The 18278-nt window shown below is 47.2% G+C and overlaps 1 protein-coding gene across 4 annotated transcripts in view; it reads right to left on the bottom strand.

Annotated features, from left to right (window-relative positions):
- Nucleotides 1-15659, bottom strand: part of YPEL2 (yippee like 2) — a 61516-nt gene extending 45857 nt beyond the window's left edge. Inside the window, exons 1-2 of one of the 4 annotated variants that reach the window (XM_045773681.2) lie at nt 15360-15494; nt 5968-6107 (exon numbers count right to left, since the gene is read on the bottom strand). The gene's annotated coding sequence lies outside the window, so the exon portion shown is untranslated. Of the gene's footprint in view, nt 1-5967; nt 6108-9307; nt 11370-15359 lie in introns of all 4 variants that reach the window. The other 3 variants (XM_045773680.2, XM_087854556.1, XR_015721332.1) reach the window with 3 other exon arrangements.
- Between the last annotated feature and the right edge of the window lie 2619 nt (nt 15660-18278).

Genomic DNA, 18278 nt, shown 5'->3' with positions numbered 1-18278 from the left:
TCAATTAAAAAAAAAAAAAAAACATGCTGCTGCTTATAAAAGGAAGAAAAAGAAAAAGGAGGCCTGACAGTTACACTGCTACTTCTATGAGGACACTCTGGCTTGTCCTCAGGCATCACAGGAGATGATACTATTGGGGTGACGTTTCTCCACACCTAGATCTGACTTCTCAAGGTGAGACAGGAGGTGACGACACTGGAGGAGCCATAGGAGAGTTTCCCTAATTGCTACTTAGGTCCTTCTAAGAGGTGGCTTCCTCAGTGGCCATGCTCTCACAGGCCCTAGGGGAGTACCAAGAACATCCCATCTCTGACTTACACAGCCCTAGCAGGCCTCTTTTCCCCCTGAAATCCACCTTCTGCCTTTTAGCCAGTCCTACTTAAAAAGCAGATTTGACCATGACCACTCTCATGGCCTTCAGAAAGGCAATACTGGGCAGTGGTTTAGAAGATGGGTTCTAGAAACTTACTCAGGGGTTTCAAATCTCAGTTTTATCCTATACAAGCTGTGTGACCTTGGGAAAGTTTATTTAACCTCTCTGGACCATGCTTTCCTCACAGGAAAATAGGAATAATAATATCAACCTCATAAGGCTCTGTGAGGATTAACTAAGCTAATACCCAGCATGTGCACCTGGCATACAGTAAGTGCACAATAAAGTTCCGAGTGTGTGTCACCACTGACAACCATCTACCATCGACACCCACGAACTGCTTCAGACTCTTCTCTACCACCTCATCCTCTACACTCCCATCTTTTAAACTGACATTTAAGGGTCTACCATGTGTCAGGGACTCTCCTAAGTGCCCCAATTTGGCAACCAAACTCTTTTAGTTCCCCCTAATAGACCACACTTTATATACCTTTGCACAGTTTCCTTGATGCCATTCCCTCAGCCTGAGGCATCCTTCCCACCTCTCCTCACCAGGCCCTTTAACTTGTCCATTAAGACTCAGCTCAAATGCCACCTCCACATGGGGCTTATTGGTCCTTCCTCTGGGCTCACCTCTATCTTAACTCTCATCCTATGGAAACTAAAATTATCCTTTTCTGCCTCTGTATCCTCTACTAGAGGTAAGCTCCAAGGGTAGGGACCACATTCTTGTACTCCCTGAACTCAACAGCACACAGCATACGGTAGCAGCCATTACTGAACTGAACTCCCTCTGCGTCCCATGGGGCTACTGACTAGACCTGTCCTACACCCGTGTGGGTAGCAGACATGATTGAGGCCCCTCCCTTCCCCATCCAAATAATGAGGTAGGAGGCGAAGCTACTCTGGGTCCCCAAGGCCCATGAAATACTATTCTCCGCGACTGCCCCCACTCAGATCTTGTGCCGAGATGCCCAGAACTATGGTTCTTCTGGGCTACAGAAGATGTTCTAAGTCCTGGGTGTTAATCAAATCACTGACATCCAGGCCCATTCTTTGCCTTTGTAGGGGCTAGGTTACATATATACATGTATTGGGAAAGGGAGAAGTCCTGATTAGAGGCAATAAAAGGCGGGCAGTGGTAAAGGACCAGATGAGCCATTTCTAGGACTGGGAGGCAGAAAAGACACAACGTCTGTGGAAGGCCTCTATCCCAGGAGGAAGGTCCTCCTTCCCCATTCCTAATCTCACCAGAATCCTGAACCCAGACCAGGGAGCCAAGAGACCCAGTTTCCCTGGACGATCAGGTGAGTGGCTGGAGGTGTCATCCACTCTAAGGGATTACAGGATCTAGAGGCCGACGGACTTGGGGTCCAGGCTCGGTTTTTCTCACTAGCTGTATCACCACTGGGCAAGTTGCCTGAAGAGGAGTAACACCACTGCCTACCTCATGGAGGAGACAAAAGGAATCAAATGAGATACTGCAAGTGGAGCAGCATTCAGCAGAGCACCTGGCGCCTGAGTTAGCATTCAATAACCCTCATTAGCTGTAATCGTCCTCACCAGCAAGGGAGAGAAAGTGCGGGAATGGCTCCTAGGCCCAAATGAGCAGCATTCTGTCTCCCATGCTGACTCCTGGTGGGCAGAGGGTTGGGGCCTAAATTAATGCACTTAAAGGTACACTGTGGTGTCAGCAGGTTTTTGTGGCTTAGTGGGGGATCTGACTGCTGTATCATTCCAAACAACAGGCCACTCCATCACTTAGCACAGTGGAAAAGTCACCTCTGCGGCCCACACTGACTCAACTACTCCCAGGATGGGGCCACTACTGAAAACTTTACTGAAATGCCCCTATTATAACTACCGTAGGGCTGATGAGCAAGGCACACAGGAAAATCACTGTCATCATTTCATAGTTACCCACTGTAGAGCACCGGACCCAGGGGGTACTTCACTTCAAATTCATCCAGATGATGATAAAAGACAGCGTGGATAGTCAGGGAACCACTCTCTTTCATAAACAAAGCCAGCCATTCATCTGTACCCAGGACACAGGGCCTAGTCTTGACTTCACAGGGATTATCTGTCAGATGATAATCCCACATGAGCTCTAGGATCCTTCGGCTCTTAAAGTCCTGATTCCACATTGTAATGTCGTCTCTGCCAGCCACATCCTGCCCCAGAGCACACTATCCACCCACCACCCTTCACTGTGGTTAAGACCTTGATTTCATCGAGGTCACAGAACATGTTAATCGTGCGGAGTCCACTCAGAAATGGCTGCTGGACGGTGCCTTTGCAACATCTGTTAGCAGAGCAATATATTACCACATGGCCCTTAGTGCAGTACTCTGCCTGGGGAGGTCCCCACATGAGGCCTGCATCCGTGTCCACATAGAGAAGAGGTGAACATCCTGACACTTGCATGTAATTCACTAAATATCAGATAGAAGTAGCTGTTACTAGCTGGCTATGAAGAGATCAGATATTACTTTGGGTTGTTTCTACAATTTCAATAAAAAAAACAAACAATGTAAAAAGCCCAACCTGTCTGAAGATTCATTACCAAGGACACTTGACCAAAGTTCATCAATGGCTTCCTTCTTTTTCTTACACAACTCCCAACTCCAAAAAGGATTTAAGGTAACTTACAAAAACATAAACAATACTTTTAAAACAGATGAAGAAATTACAGCAAGAAAAAGAGAAGAACACAAGGAAGTCAGGACAGAGAAACGCATGCTATTAAGTTGCCAGATATTTACTGAATTTCGACTGTGTATTTGGCTTTGAGCTCCCCAGTAAGCAAGGCAGAAAAGAAAATCAGTAGTTACAAGATTTACAGTTCCTATAAATCTTGGTTGTTCAAGCTACAGATTTTCTAAGAGACATTTCTCTTGTGGGTGGTTGCAGAGGAGATGATGAGCAGTGAACCCAGTAGACAAGATCCTCAGCACAGATCAACCATTCCTACCATAAAACTCTTCTTGCAAGACTGTTTCTTAGAGGTCCCTCCATGAAAATGCACAGCGTAACAGTTAACACCACAGGGCAATTCAGTAAAAGGGACTCTATGTGGGGGTCAAATCAGGGCAGCCCAAGAACACGGCTTTCTGATGATCTGGCTGGATCCAGTGATATAGGCTCTGAGAGGAATGGAAGAGCTACAGAACCTTCTGGCAAAGCTCCATGAATATCATTTATCACAACCAGGCTTTTGAGTTACAAAAACATGGGCAGCCTCCAACATGCCAAGTCCAAACACTAATACTTTTGAATGTTAACACTATTTGGCCGTGGTGTTGCATTCAGTTAGTTCTCTTGTGGTTGGTTCAGCCTACTTTTTCCCTTAAACTCTTCCCTTCTGCACCTCATGGTGCCTCTCCCGCTTCGCTCCCTCTAGGCCTCCATCTCCTGGCTGCTCTTCCTTCCTCCGACTCCTTGGAGGTGCTTCTACCATGTGCCTGACTGCCTGCTCCCCATGGACATCCTCAACCACAACCAAGTCTTCTAAACCTCTGCCTCCCGCCCCTGAAGCCTGGATCCCTTTCTAAAGGATCCCTTTCTAAAGGAAGGCACTTCAAACCAAACGCATCCAAAGCCAGCACCATCTTTCCCCTTCCCCTGGCTCCTACCACCTTCACGCTAATTCTGTTCCTTTCTCTCTGAAGGCCCAGTTGCCAAAGCAGTCAAGACCCTTTAGTCTCTCTCCCTTCAACGTCATACTCTGTCTAGGGGACCGATGGTCCTGGCTCTGTAATCCAGTCTCCCACAACCATCTTCACAGCTACGGCCAGCAGCACTATGTGAGCCCTACTCTCCCTCATTCTGAACTCACGTGATGGCTTCCTAAGCTGGTCTCCCTGACTCAGCTCTTACCTCTCCAGCACATTCTAGAATTCTATTTATACAACACAATCTGATCACATCTCTCATGTTTCAAAACTTCCAGTGGTTTCCTAGCAGCCTATAGGACAAGGTCCAACCCCTCAGGAGGCACCAAGAAACTGGGCTGATTCTCCTTATCTTCACCATCACCTTCCCACCTCACTCCAAACCTGTTTCCCCAGCAGACCCAGCTTGTTCACTACCTTTTCCCAAGTTGGTTCAGCCTCTTGCAAAGCCTTAACCTATCTTCACCGCCTGGTAAATGCCTGCTCATCCCTTAATACCCAAGTCAGACCCTAGGCAGAGGTGGTGGCCCCCCTTTTTCCAGCATGCAAAAAACTCTTTTCTCCGAATGGTGTCCCATCACACTATTCACATCTGTCTCCCAGACTGGGAGCATCCTGAAGTTCAAAGCCAGTCTTTAACGCCCCTTGGTTTCCCCAGGACTCCTAGTCTCAGGCACATCAGTCTTTTTTCCCCTCTGGAGAGTCTTGATAAATGGTAATTAACTGATAGGATGCCTGCGTGGCTCAGTTGGTTAAGCGTCTGCCTTCAACTCAGGTCATGATTCCAGAACCCTGGGATCAAGTCCCACATCGGGCTCCTTGCTCAGCGGACAGCCTGCTTCTCCCTCTGCCTGCTGATCCCCCTGCTTGTGCTCTCTCTCTGACAAATAAATAAAATACTTTTTTAAAAATGGTAATTAACTGAGTAAAACGAGTGACCATCAGTGAAACTGTGCTGCCCTGCAAAGCTGATATTTTTAATCTTACTTAAACACTTGCCAGTACATTTAAAATATCTAAATCTGGCCATTACATGGGACTCACACACCATTAACGCTCCACAAAGTTAAAAAGCCAGCAAACTCCTGTGACGTCAACTCGCTTGGGCTGGCAGATGGGAGCATGACACTCAGTACTGTGGAGCCATGGCTCCAATGTGACACATGACAAGGCCCTCCAATGCCTTTACTTGAGTGCTGTCTGATGGCAGAAACATTTCCCATTTCACCTCGCCTGGCCCTTCACACCATCTGTGTGCCACTGGGCAGCTTCCCAAGGGACCCTCCCCAGACTGGCATGGACTTCTGACCCCTGGAGAAACCCTCAGACTTCTAACCCACAAAGCTTCTTTCTCCCAGGGTGGTCCCCACAAAACCCCCAGGGCAGTCTGAGGAGGAGAAAAATGAACTGTCAGATTTGGTTCAGGCCAGCAAGGAAAGGGGTCCCTCGACCCTGCCTCTCAACTCCATGTTCAAAACAAGGCCAGATCTGCCCTTTTCCTCCAGCCCCCCGAGACTGCTGCCCTCAGCATGGGTCCTTTGTTTTTTATCTAGCCAGGCTCAGAGAAGACAATCCTGGTTAAAACAAAACAAATACATTTTTCTCATCATCTGGGACCCCAGAGAGGGACTGGGTCCATCCCTCTGCCCCCAGACAGGGCACCACTTGAACCACAACGTAAAAACAGTCATTTACATGTATCAAGAAAACAACATTTTGGGGACACCTGGGTGGCTCAGTTCGTTAAAGTGTCTGCCTTCAGCTCAGGTTATGATCCCGGAGTGCTGGGATCGAGCCCCACATCAGGCTCCCTGCTCATCAGTGGGGAGTCTGCTTCTCCCTCTCCCTCCCTGTTCATGCTAATAAATAAATAAAATATATTTAAAAAAAAAGAAAGCAAGGTAAGAGATGGCAGCTGACCTTCAGAAATGACTTCACCAGGGAACCCTTCCCTTAGCCTCCACCAATGCCCGCTACCCAGGTTCCTCTTCCACAGAGCACTCTTCACAGCTGCAGTTGTATTTTACTGGGGAGATTATCTGATTGTCGTATCTCACACTCTGAAAGATCAAATATTATTTACTGAATAAATGAACGTCTTTGGACCCTGGGCACGGTGTGACCTTGATTTCTCTTTAACTGCTGCTCCCCCAGGGCACAGCTGGGGCCCCAACTAGTTACAAACCATCCCGCCCCAATCTGCCAATACAATTCTGTTGCTCAGCTGTCAGCAGGCCTTTGGCGTCCTCACTTTAATCTCCCAATTCAAATAAATCCAGAACTCTAGACTCTGACATCTGTGGCTGGGCTCCCCGCCTCTCCACAATTGGAATTTGGAAATTGAACTTAACAACTCGAGAGGGAAAAAAAGGGCAGACAACTTTCAAAAGGATGCCTGTATGTCTAAAGTCCCAAGCATCCTCAGCTCGAAGATGGATGTATTTTGTCCTACGAATTATTAAACTGCCATCTAGTATTGCCATCTATTGAAGAAGAAAAGGAGGAGGATGGGAGAAAGACTGATACTAGAGCAGATTTCTGGATTTGTCCTGCTACGGGAATGCAAGTTAGATTTTAGGAAGAATTGTAACTTCTTTTCCTTTCAGGCCTGGCACATCAAGGGGCTCCATGCACATTGCCCAGTGCAGCTTTTTCATATAATTTAAGAACCATTCACCAAGCTGGTTGTTTATGGGTCAGTTTTCCCACTAGATTGTGAGCCATTGCTGGTCGAAGACCACATCTGGTTAATCATCCTTCATACCCAGGGCAAAGCCTGGCTTGCAGTAAGAGCTCAGAAAGGTTGGTGGAAGGAATGTGGGAAGTGAGGGGAAGAGGGGAGGAGGAGTCATCTGAGGCCCTCCAGCAACTGTCGTAAGACTCCAGGACTCTACAGTTTATTAATTTCCTATCATGGTCCCATGAGGGGCCAAGGACTTGATATGCATTATCTCAATTAATCCTCACAACAACCCAGAGAGGCAGGCATTATGATGATTACGCTTGTTTGAAAGATGAGGAAAAAGTTCAAGAAGTTAAACAATTTGCCCAAGATCACTCCACTAGAAAGTACCAGAAGCAGAATTTGAATCCCGGGACAACAGCCTCCCCTACCCCCCATGGATCCTTCAACCCAGATGAGCCAGAGAAGAGTCTGAAGACGGGCATCCTCGGTCCTTGAGCCCTTTAGAGCAACAAGCAGAATATCTTCCAGAGGAAGAGTCTAAGTCAACTAATTATAATGCAAACAAAAATGTCAAGCTCTCTTAAAACATCTTCAAACTCTCAGGGTTGGCTCACTGCTTCAACTTTTAATTATAGAAATATGAGAAAACAAATGAGGGAAGGGAATAACCTCAACCAGAAGGTAGGACAACAGATCCATACGAAAAAGCCAGTTTTCAGTTCCTGTCATATCTTCCTGCTAAGGTGTTTTTAGCTTTAAGGTGGTAGTCATATGTAGTGATAGTTTGTTTCCTTAAGGATGAGGGGAAAAGAATCACGTAAACAAAACTAACCAAAAGCCCTATTTAATTTGCATTTATACATAGTACACATGTTTATACCATTAATACAACAAATACTGAAAGAGAATTCATTCCTACTTTATGGTCCATCTGGCCATGGATCAATTTAGGGAGGGTCCCTCAACAGACAAAAGACCAACGTAGTAAAAGATAAACAGGAGGCAAATATAATGGCTGACACATGCAGTGGCGATACAAACAAGAGAAGAAAAGGAAGTGGCAAAAATACAGTGAGGGAAAGGAGGCCAAAGGTCAAGGATGCTTAGGAGTTGGTTTCTGCTAAAGAGATCAACTATCTCAGTGATTTCCCGACCTCAGACATGTATGGGTGGGCTACCTTAAAAAAAACTTGGGAAATTTTGGGGGGTGGGGGGTTATTATTTGCTTACTCTTATTTGATTCCCTACCTTGAAAATTCTGATTTTGCAGGCCTTTGGTTGAAATAGAAATTCTTAGGGCAGCCAGGTTTGAGAATCTCTAGGGATAGTCCCATTTTTTGAGAAAGCCTATTATCTATGTCAACTAACCATTGTTCACAGACTTCTTCTGTGAATGGAAGCAACAATCCATTTCCATGGAGTTACTCTAAACTGTAGCAATAGTGGGGTGCCTAGCTGACTCAGAACAACATGGGACTCTTGATCTCGGGGTCATGGGTTCAAGCCCCATGTTGGGTGTAGAGATGCTAAGAAAATAAATAAATAAAATTTGGGGGAAAAAAGTAAGTAAACTGTAGCAATAGTAGCCTGAGCAAAATCCCAATGTTCCCTTTCCAACATTTCATGTGCCTACCGAACATTCCCCATACATTACCTCTTAGGTTCATACCTCTGTGCCTTTGCATACACTGTTCCCCCTGGAGTGTTTTTGCATGTTTAAATCCTCATTGTTCTTCACAGCCCCATCTCCAAAACGCCTACCCTTCTTTCTGTATTTCCAAAATGACTTTAAATTCTTTATACCTTATACTCTGGTTATTGACATATATGCCTTTATCACTCATATCTGAGTATATGCTCTTAGGGGAAGGGGCCATATCTTAACCCATCTTTATCTCCCAAAGGTCTTATATTATCTGTTGAATTACTATTAGCCAGGAAAATAAAGCAAAACCAAGGTTCATTTTCAGCCGTAGGCCAGAGGTTCCTCTTCTGTAGTTCAAAATAGGAATCAAAATTTTACTGACTCAGGCAGGATGTGCTCCAAGCCTATCCTCTCCTGCCCCAGGTACTCACAACCAGAACAGCATAGGAAAACAAAACAAATCATTGGGAAGGTCAATATTTCCTATGATTAAATTTCCTTTTTTTTTTTTTTTTTAGATTTACTTATTTGTCAGAGAGACAGCCAGTGAGAGAGGGAACACAAGCAGGCGGAGTGGGAGAGGAAGAAGTAGGCCCCCAGCAGAGCACAGAGCCCGATGCGGGGCTTGATCCCAGGATCCTGGGATCACGCCCCGAGCCGAAGGCAGACGCCTAACAACTGAGCCACCCAGGCGCCCCTATGATTAAATTTCTTATCAGATAAAATAATGCCACTTTCTTCAGTAGAACCAAACTCAGCTCCTGTCCATGCCCAGAAGACCCTGTTTGAGCCTCAGTGGCACTGCCATCTGGATATCAAGCCTTCCCTCCCCAACAAGAAAGAGACAAGGGAACTCCAGACACTAGGGACTAATTTCATTCTCAGCTGGCAATCTAGTTTCAGATCAAAACCACTAAATCTGGACATACCACATTCTCAAGACCATAGAGGAAGGCTGTAGCTCAGGAAACAGAAGAGCACAGGGCTGCTGACCCAACCAGGAATGTGAGTGGTAGTGTTGTTACCTCACTGGCAGAATGTTCCTTTGCCTCATCACGGAGAGGCGGTAGGCTTTGCCTAGGATCAAGACATTATGGGTTATTTGGGGTTTTATTCAGGAGTTGACATTCTTCCAGAATGTACAGGAGTAGAAAGAACCCTGGGCCTGAAAAACAAAAGGTATGGTTTATAGTCTCTGTTTTGCCTTAATTAGCTCTGTCTTAAGCAAAAGTCCTTTTAGCTTACTTGAGCCTCAATGTTTGTATCTCTAAAATGTAAAATCTGAAATGATTTTAATACCCAGGTCAGAATCGATCCAATTAAAAAAGAATTATAAATCATTAACCTGAAATTAGAGAAACTAGAAATTACAAGGAAAAAATTAGGATGAGGGGACCTAAAGTTACCAAAGTCAGGCCACAGATTTGGCTCTGTGCTTCCTGGAACCCAAAGCAAAAAGAGAAACATGATCAGTTATACATTACCAATCGTCCACAAAGAAATATCATGCCTGTTCCTCAGGAGAGGCAAAGCTTTTTCTGGCCCTCGTTCCTGAAAGAAATTTCTCCTATTAACTACTTAAAGTACTAAGTGAAATTGTACTACTAAGTGAAATTGTAGTTTAAGGCTGCAGCAACATCAACCCTTGAGAAATGTAGTAGCATTATTAAGCTGTTTTGGACTGTGTCCCTCCGTGAAAGCAAAGGGAAGGACACCAAAGTTCATCTCAGTGAAAATTATTCTGGAGGGGCTGAGGTGATGTGGCCCAAATATGCAGCTTTCAGACTGCCCAGCTTAATCCAAGGATAAAACTAAGAATGGCCAGAGGAACAGGCAGACAACATGTCCATCCAAAAACTTCCATGACTTCTTCCACATGCGTGTTATCAAAAGTTGGGCAGCAATTTGTGATCAGATGATTCCTAACTTCCCCTCTAGTCTTGATAGATCTAAGGGACATGTTTGGTCTTCATTTACTGGCACTAATTTAAGCTCTGGTGGTTTTCTCCCTCTTACTGCACACTCCCAAATCAATGGGTTGGGAATTCCTGCCAAAGAGAGGAGGGAAACCTAACTGTGTTATTATTAAAAGCTAACAGCAGGGAGCCTGGGTGGCTCATTCGGTTAAGTGTGGGACTCTTGGTTTCAACTCAGGTCATGATCTCAGGGTCATGAGATGGAAACCCAAGTCAGGCTGAGCGCGTGGGCCGAAGTCAGCTTGAGAGTCTCGCCCTCTGCCCCTCTGCCCCTCTCCCCCTCCAGCACTCACTCACTCTCTCCATCTCTCTCTCTAAAATAAATACATTAAGGCTAACAGCAAGTGCTTATGTGCCAGGCTCTGTGCCTGGTTTCCTATACATCCTCTCATTTTGTCTTCCCATCAATTCTGTGTGATAGTAACTATTATTAGCCCTATCGTACAAAGAACAGAGATTTAGAGAATTTTCACAAATTGTCCAAGGTCACAGAGCTAATTATCTAGATCTTTCTGGTTCCAAAGCCCAGGTTCTTAGCCCTACTTATAGTGCTTCCTAGTATTAATGAAATGTGATTACTGGGAGAAATGCTTATTTGTCAGAAGAGTGAAAACAAAATAAAGGTACTGGGGGAGGCAAGAGTTGTTTATTAAGAACAGAATGACAACGGAACTTTTGGAGACCCATTAAAAACTATAAAAGGGGAAAAAAATATTGTGAAAAGCGGAAATCCTGAAATAAATTCCAAGGGAGCACTATCACACCCCAGGAAGAGGGAGAGAAAAATCATTTTCCTCTTCTCCTCCTGGAAATAAAGTATTACTTCCTACTCTTAAGAGTCTCAAAACCTTGGCTCTCTTTAGTCATTCATTCATTCTGCAGTAGGTTATGTATCCAGAGCTACCCATGCCAGGTCCTGTCAGCAGGTACTGTCAGCAGGCGGCAAGACAGACGCTCCCAAGCTTCCAATCCAGCCATCAAGGAGACAATGTATTTCCAGATGGTATTAAAGTGCCTTGAAAAAAATAAAGTTAAGGGGATTAAGAGAGGCTGAGGGGCAGGGAAGGGAGGAGCTGTTCTAGATAACTGTCCTGAGAGGGGCTCTCTTGAAACCCAAGTGAGAGAGCCAATCATGTAAAAATTTGGAGAATGGCATTCTGGATGACAAAACAATGACCAAACAAACCTTCCATGTTTTAGAAACCTGAGGAAAGCTGGCACACTTGGAGCAGACCGAAGCCAAGTGGACCAGGTAAAGACCTGTAGGGGAAGAGGGAAGAGAGGCTGGGGGAAGGGGACAGGATGTACAATGCCCACAGGGAAGGGAGCTGGATTATGTCTGAATGCAATAGGAAGCCATTGGAAAACTTTAAACAGGCTGAATAGCATAATCTCATTTATTTTAAACCCTCTGGGGGCTATATTCCCAAATCTCAGGGAAATCCCCATAGGTGTGGTCCTTTAAAGATGCAAATCTCTCGTCTTCTGTTAAGGAAAAGATCATTGAAAACTATCAACTCTAACAAATACCTTTAGCCTGCAGGCCCTGGCTTTCCATAATTGGAGGCTCAAGTTTAAAAAAATGATTCCCCTTCCACAGCTTTAGACCCCTTCATGCTGAAGGAATGCACCTGTCAGAGCACCTAGTGGTTTGTGGATGGACCCTAGGGAAACGCCCGAGATAATTTACAAAGGAAACGGATCCTGATTCTCCATTTGAGTCCCCCCTGGACTTCTCTTCCCTCTCCTTTTCTATACTAGGATATCCTATCCTTTGCCATCCATTTGTTGCTTTCTTTTTTATTACAGGCTCAAAACTAACCATCCTAAATGTGAGTGGCTTGACCAAAATGAACATTATTCATTTCAACAATTCTACAGTTAGTATTCCCACATAAAGCATACCTTTGGCAGGAAGGACCATTGTTGAATTTGAATTTGGATTGAGTTCTATTTGAAGCTAAATGCAGCTTTGATTAATGCAAGGAAATTTCTTTTACCAACATGTTTGGACTCAGTAAGAGGGAAACATCTAACACGTGGATTCATCAGGTGTGTGTATGTTTGTGCCTGAAGGTAGAGCCAGAGGTAACTGACAAGATTGACCTGCACATAGAAGCCAAGATGTCATCCCAGGAAAGAACGAAGGCTGAGGTAGGCAAGGTGGCCAGGGGAACCTGTGCCTCTTCTTTTAACAACTGTGACAGACAAACCCCTGACTTCCCCATACTCCCAAACAAAATCACCAGCCTGCCTGCCCTCCCCCAGGCCACATGGCCTGGAATACCCAGCTCTGAAATATCAACATTTTCTGCCAGCCAATTGTTAAAACCCCAGGCCTAATAACTATGTCACCGCCTCAAAACTATCTGAATTTTCACTGTTTTAATGACTGTAATAATCTATGAATAGTACAGCATACTCATCAGCACTACTCACAACCCCAACCCCACGCACCTAGAAACATCCAGCCATACAGAACACTGAAACAGCAGCCCTCAAGTGGACTGGGCAGGGTGGTGTGGGAGGGATGGGGGTCTTATGGCCAAGCCCTCACAGCAGCTCAAAGCAAACAACTTGGACTTTTCAAAGCCTAGGCTAGTGTGACTAGCAAATGAGTGATCTTGGGTTTGCAGAGTAGGTCACATACGTGACTAAGGCTTTGCATGCTTCATATTGAGTTAATGCCTTTCATTGTTCATTGCCCCCAATTTCCATTAGACCAGGGTTTCTTATTGACCACCTGCATCACAAGCTCATGGTCCACTTAATAAAAATGCACCCCACTGAGAATAACCATCTCCAGAGTGGACTGACAGACTGCATTTTTGAACACTATTCAGGTCATCTTTGCACACATTCAAGTTTGAGGACCTCTGCCCTAGAGCAATGTTTCTTAAACTGTGGGCCATCAACCATTGACCCATTTGGTCAAGAAATCAAATTAAAAGGCCATGACCAGTAGTTGGGGTGTTTGTTTGTTTGTTTGTTTGTTTGTTTACTTAAGAAGAAAAAACTATATAGAGAGCACACTGCAGGTAGGAGGGCAATTGTTGCCTGGAACTTATCACAGCTGTGGACCTCAATGCAGTGATGTAAAAGGTATTCCTTACTTTGGATCTCAAAGTTTGAAACCAGTTTCCTAGAGGGAAGAAGGAAAACAGTACTCTTGTGCATGATGTTTTACTTTCCATTTTCCACCCCTCACTTCAAGCTTTTTTATTTAGTTCAAGCGTAAGATACCAAGACAGATCCCAGAAATTCTATTATCAAACCCTAAACCAATAAGGCAAATAAATTAAGGAGAGGTATAAGCCCAAGGCCCCCACTCTTGCCTGAGACCTTCATCATGAGCTGGGGATAAGGGATGGTGCCAAAGGGGAAGTTTGCACAACTCTCCTCAGGCTAGACCTGTTCCTTGGTAAAGGACTTACATAGCCACTCATATCACAGTTCAGAGGAATTACAAATGTTCCCCTTCAGGGCCAAGACAGCCTAGTTTAAGTGCTAAGGAAACGAGAAGAGGAATAGACGCAGATTCAGCCCACCTTTGTATCCTGTGGCAATGATGAAGTCAAAGGAAAGCTAGGGAGTGGTCATCCAAGCCCACCGATTACAAGGCCTGGAGTTCCCACAACCAGGAGAGTATCGAAGAGCATCAACCATGTGAGGTCAAGACCCTCCCCAGAGCCAGTGACAGGAGTTACCTCTGGCAAGTCACTTTAACTTCTAAAACCCCTACGTTCCTTGCTCTGCCCATGTTCTATCACCAAATGGGGTACAGAGAAGAGACAACTTCCTGCTTGCCCAACGCTCTAGGACAAGCAACCGCATCTTGCTGGACCAGAAGAGAAGGAACAAGAGAGGAAGAGCAAAGAAGATAAATAGCTAGATGTCTTGTTAGCATTTAGACGCACCATCAGCAAGGACACTTAAAAGAGCCTCAAGACTCCAAGACAGCAAATTGACAAGAAGGCCGAAACAGCCAAAACCCCAGCAAAGCCAGGAGCAGTTTCGTGTGTGGTTCATGGCGGTGGGACTGTGGGAGGGTCTGCTACTTGGGACGGAGAAAAACGGAGGACTCTCACTCACTTGGCTTTTTAAGTGCTTGTAAGCTGAGAGTGAAGTCAGAGGTGGCAGTCTCCTGGGCTTCGTCCAAAAGAACAGGTGGTTACCCCAACCCCCAACGGCAGAAAAGCCACCACTTGAGTCAAGACACCCAGAGGAGGTCAGCGGCCAAAGAGGGTGAACTTGAAGGAGTGAGAGGTCGGGGCTGCCCCTCTGCGCCAGTTCCTGGGAGGTACTCGGTGGAGAGGCCCCTACATTCCGTCGGGCAGAAGACAACTCGGCGCCCACCCCCTTGGCAAGGACAGTGGGGAGGCTCCGGGAAGCTGCCAGGCAGGAACTCGGCTGCGGTTACTCGTCCCAGGGCCGGCCAAGCGCTCCTGGGAGTTTCGAGGGCTGCCAGTCCCCCACAGGCGGGGGCCCCGAGGGCTGCGCCCCCGAACCCAGTCTCTCCAGCCGAGACCCAGCGTCACCGGCCGGAGACTGGAAGCGTTCGAAACACCCCACCGACCCCCACGGAGCCCGAGCCCGCAGAAACTATGCTGAGAAGCAGCAGCGACCCGGTGTCCAAGTCCCATCCGCCAAACCACGCACTCTAGACTTGCCCGGCTCCTCGCACAACTCCCCGACCCCGACCCGGGCACCCGCGCCACCACGGGTCCCTCCGCAGGCAGCCGCCGGGGCCCGGCAGTGTTTGTAAACAAACCGGTCACGTGGCCCCGGCGGCCCGCTTCCCGCCCCCTGCGCCCGCGGCCCCCACGGGGACCCCACGCCGGACCCCGCCTCGGCGGCGCAGCGCAGAGGGCGCCGCGCGCTCCGCCGGGGCCGGGCCGGAGGGGCGACGGGACCGGTGCCCGGCGCTGGGTGCCAGGCGTCCGCGCTGACAGCGCGCCCCACGCCCACGCGCGCCCGGCCCGCGCCGCGCTCCAGCTTTGCTTACCCGGCAGCAGGCTGCCCCGTCCGGCCAGCGCAGGGCTCGGCTCCGCCGGGGTGCGCAGCAGCGAAGGACCGCCCGGCTGGCTCCCGGGCTCCGGGCGCGCTCTTAAAGCCACAGTCTCCGCCACTGCCGCCGCCGCCACTCCGCATCCCTCCGGGTCGGGGCCGGGGGCTGCCCTGTGACGGACGCGCCCCCGCGCCTATCCCCTCGCCTCAGCACATAGCAACACGCCGCGGGTTGGCTCGGCACGGCCGCAGCCCATCCGCCCCAAGCCAATCAGCGAAGGACGGAACTCCGCCCCCCGCTTCCCCAACCACCCACCCCCCACCCCTCTGCCCTGGCCGGGCTGGGGTGCGGGGAGTGCAGCGAGTGCTGGGTCTGGCCCGCCGCGGCTGAGCCGGCGGATCCTGGGTAAACAGGGCAACTGGCCCAAGGAACAGAGAGAGTGATGAGGATGGTTGGCTTTCAGTGCCTGGGAGGAGACCGTTTATTTGCGTTTGGGGTTTGTCCCCAGGTCAAGGCTGGGATTCCTAGAACCTAGGGTTAGGAGTGGGGAGGCTGTATAGTACTTAGACTGGTAGGGCCAAGACAGTAACTCCCTCCTTACACCTTAGCCATTTCTAACTCAGAGTCTAAGTTACCTGAAGAGGTTGTCAGGACCCCGGCCAGCTGAATTGAATAAGATAATGCCAAACCAGCCCAGGCCCTAGTCAGAAACAAGGCGTTTCTCCACTTTTCTCTGTTCTGCCAGTAATTTCAGCGAATTAAAAGTGGGAAAGATGTGGTAGGGGAATTGGAAGGCGCCCAGCCCCCTATTGCTGCTGATTTTCCAGAGCTTATGAAGGGAAATGCAGATGGTTAGCTTAGAAAAGTAAGATGGTCAGTGACCAGAGGGGAGGAGCCCACGTTCTGGATCAGTGTTTTTCAAGGAAAAGAAGGTTAAAAAATAAGCCCAGGCAGTCAGGAAATCCAGGAAGGCACCAGGTGGGTGGAGTGGGGCAGTCTCCCTGCAGGAAAACAGGTCAGTTTGAGAAAGAATGCTGGCAGGGGTGAGGGGAAGAGAGCAGAGCCGCCCAGCCTTTTCACTTCACCACTGAAGTTCTGCACTTCCTCAGAGAGCAGTAGGAAGCCCCATGTTTTATTGAGCAGCTCTCAGGATCTGAGATGTGCCTGGAGGTACAGCTAATTCCACCCCCTTCCATATACTGGTTTGCACATAAACTGAGAATGTTAACTGGGGTAGATCCCCAGGTGGCTCTAACTTCACCTGCAACTATACCCAGCTGTCTTTAAGATACATCTGATTTAGTTACTACACATTGCATTCGTATCGTGTTCAGTTACTTTGCATGGTTGGATGTGAATCCAGTCCTAATGTCAGTAAGATGTTCGTAAAAACAAAAATACCTCAAATTCATTCATTACATATGTATCAGTCTCAAATTTGCAGTTTGGGTGTAAGCAGGAGCACCAGATCACTGTCACATGTTCACATTTGACAAACTTGGAAAGTCTAAAGCTGGAGGGGGAAAAAAAAGCTTTTCAGATAAGAAAGAATCATGATCAAGAAAGGTTTAACAATCCTTTAAGTAAAATGTGGTGGACTCTTTAGATTATCAAGAAGTTGATTTCTAGCCCTGACGTGCCTTCTGGGCAAATTTCTTTGTCTCGCTAGGCCTTCGTTTTCACAGTTGAAAACAAAGAAGATTGAGATAGCATGATCTCTAAAGTCCCTTCCCTTCCAAAATTCTAAGGCAGGCCAGGAAGTCAAACTTGTTACAACATTTCAGCAATATTCTCCTAGTGAATATTTGTGTTGCCAGATCAACACCCCCCAACAGTAGATGCTGCATCGGTTTAACACCCTAGGATACCAGGATGTTATGTAACAAGATTGGTGGCTACTGTTTCTGTTTAAATAAAAGATAACGTTAGCTAAGGAGGACAAGCCTGGTGCAGTGGTTCAGAGGGAGATCTGAGGACCCCTGCAGGCCTGTGGTGTGTATGCCGTGGACAGAAGAAGGGAACAGGACAGTAGGACCAGGCGACAATAGAACCAGCCAGCCCGCCAAGGACAACAAAAAAATATTTAATAAGCCTGATCATGCCTCCTCCCAGTCAAAAGGGCCAAGGACGGTGAGTTTGCTAAGCATGAAGGTAGAAGTGGAACAAAGTGGTAGAAGCAACTTCTGTCTCTCTCTGAAAGCAAGCCCCTCTCCGTGCCCCTCAGTACATACACACTCAGTATTATGTGCAGAACTTCCTGCTTGACTTAGGTGAGAGTATTCTGAAGAATCTACCGAGGAGAGAAGCTGGGGCCAATGGAGAGTGTGTGAGAACAGACAGATATTTCTCCTGTAAGCCAAAAAACGAGATGGAGAGAATGTAGGGAAAAACATAAATTTGTTCAGATTTAGCCAGAGAGTTCTTGAAAAACAAAACAAAACAAAACAACAACAACAACAACAAAAACCCTTGCAGTAAAAGTTTGAGAGGTTCCTGGCCTCACAGTTTATTGGCCTGGCTTTGTTAGTGGCCCTGTACACTTGTCTCCTCTGTGTGAGGCCAAATTCATTCATTCCCAAAGCCTTAACAGCCATTCTTAAATTTTTTTTAAAGATTTTATTATTATTATTATTTTATTTATTCGACAGAGATAGAGACAGCCAGTGAGAGAGGGAACACAAGCAGGGGGAGTGGGAGAGGAAGAAGCAGGCTCATAGCAGAGGAGCCTGATGTGGGGCTCGATCCCAGAACGCCGGGATCACGCCCTGAGCTGAAGGCAGACGCTTAACCACTGTGCCACCCAGGTGCCCCCTTAACAGCCATTCTTTTCCAGCTGCTTCTCTCTAATCCCATGTTCCCACTGTTGCACATCCACGTCGTAGCATTTGGTATGTTTACATCCTCCTTTCCCTCACC

This window comes from Ursus americanus, chromosome 23 (genome assembly GCF_024610735.1).
Source record: "Ursus americanus isolate L20-20 chromosome 23, mUrsAme1.1.p, whole genome shotgun sequence".
NCBI lineage: Eukaryota > Metazoa > Chordata > Mammalia > Carnivora > Ursidae > Ursus > Ursus americanus.
This window is presented reverse-complemented; position numbering and strand designations above follow the sequence as displayed.